General features: G+C 40.0%; 1 pseudogene; it reads right to left on the minus strand.

The window, feature by feature from the left end:
* Positions 1–204: 204 nt before the first annotated feature.
* On the minus strand, positions 205–1,222 carry LOC129668867 (vomeronasal type-1 receptor 4-like; annotated as a pseudogene).
* Between the last annotated feature and the right edge of the window lie 340 nt (positions 1,223–1,562).

Here is a 1,562-nt window from a genome sequence, read left to right on the forward strand (position 1 = left end):
ATTCATACCAACCAAACAACTGAACACAAATACAGAAAAGTTAAAAAAAAAAAAAAACAAAGTCCCTTCAAAAGTTGGTAATAAGAAGAATAAAATTTCTATATCGTTGTGATTGGCTAAAGTTACTTTCAATGCAAGTCTCCAGTCACCAGGAACGGGATATGAGAATAAATACCTGTTTAAACTGCTTTGTGGGATTTTGTCTTATAATATTGCAGAAATGAGAGTTCTTTCACACTTATTAAACAGATGAATGGGAGGGATTTTTTTCTCAGTTTCTCTCACTGACCATGCCAACATTTAGCCAGAAGTCTATCTCTGTGAATCAGCACAAGGGGGCTGAAAATTGCATAACCAAGGGTAAGAAATTCTTGCATATTTACCATTAATGAATTGTCCCCTAAAGAAAGACTTAGAAATAGAGAAAAGGCACAATCGGTCCAGTAAAAGAAAAAAAAACAGAGCATGAGAAGGAGGACACTTTGAGCAGCTCTCAGCTCAGGGGGAGTTCTGTAGAGAAGCTTGGAGCTGTGAAGGTAGAGGACATGCTGGTGGTGCTTGTGGAGAAGAAATACCATGTAGCCACTGGCCCCTCCCATGGCACCCTGGAACACTGCATCTCTCAGGACCATGAGCGGAAGAACAATCCATTTTATTTTCTGACTTTCTTGCATAAAATAGCAATATTTGTAGCCATGTTTAAGTTGTGATATATTCAGAGTTGTACTTCTAATAGAACTGATTAGGTTCATACTTATTAAAGCATTGAGTATCCAGAAGACTGAGAAGAATGGAAGGATGTGCCATGCAGACTTTGGCCTGAGCCTCCTCCACCCAGATGCTCTGGGACTGATGATGATGGCCTGGACCACAGCAAGGAGACTGCTGGTGCAGATGGAGAGGCCACGGGCCACCCTCTCCAGGTAAAAAATAATTTTACAGCCTACGTCATCTAGGAAATTTCTCAACCCAAAAGCTGCTATTGTCTTTTGCAATCCTCTTGCAAGAAGGATTATGATGTTGGTAAAAGCCAAGTGGATGAGAATCAGGTGTAGGGGCTTCTCAGGCCCTCCCCAGCACCTGAACATATAATTCATGGAAAGAGACACATTCCCAAGGGTGCCAAACATAGTCATAAAGAGAAAAATTATTTCCTTAATAAACTTCAAAACCATGTTTACTTCCTAGGTAGAAATATTGTTTCCAGGATGCAAGGATGCAAACACTGTTTCAAGAAAGCGTTAGCAACGATTGACACGTATCTGAAAAACACATTACACATAAGAGCATTTTCTGGTGTGCAAGAAGCAGTGGTGGACACATGTAATGATACAGATTAGGTTTCTGAATCTGCTGCCTTTACTGTGTGCTCTCAGATAGTGTATGTGCCCTGACAGGTCAGTTTGGTAACTGCTATTCAAATCTAAAGTTTTAAAGAAGGCTCTTTATTTTTTCATTTTACGCTAGCAAAATTGATTTGTTCAAATATGTATCTATGTGTGTGTGTTGGGGGGGCTCTGTCTCTTTGTCTGTGTGTTTGCATTGTCCTTGTTAACTGTAAG

This window comes from Psammomys obesus, unplaced genomic scaffold (assembly GCF_907164565.1).
Source record: "Psammomys obesus unplaced genomic scaffold, mPsaObe1.curated_primary_1811, whole genome shotgun sequence".
NCBI classification, from domain to species: Eukaryota; Metazoa; Chordata; class Mammalia; order Rodentia; family Muridae; genus Psammomys; species Psammomys obesus.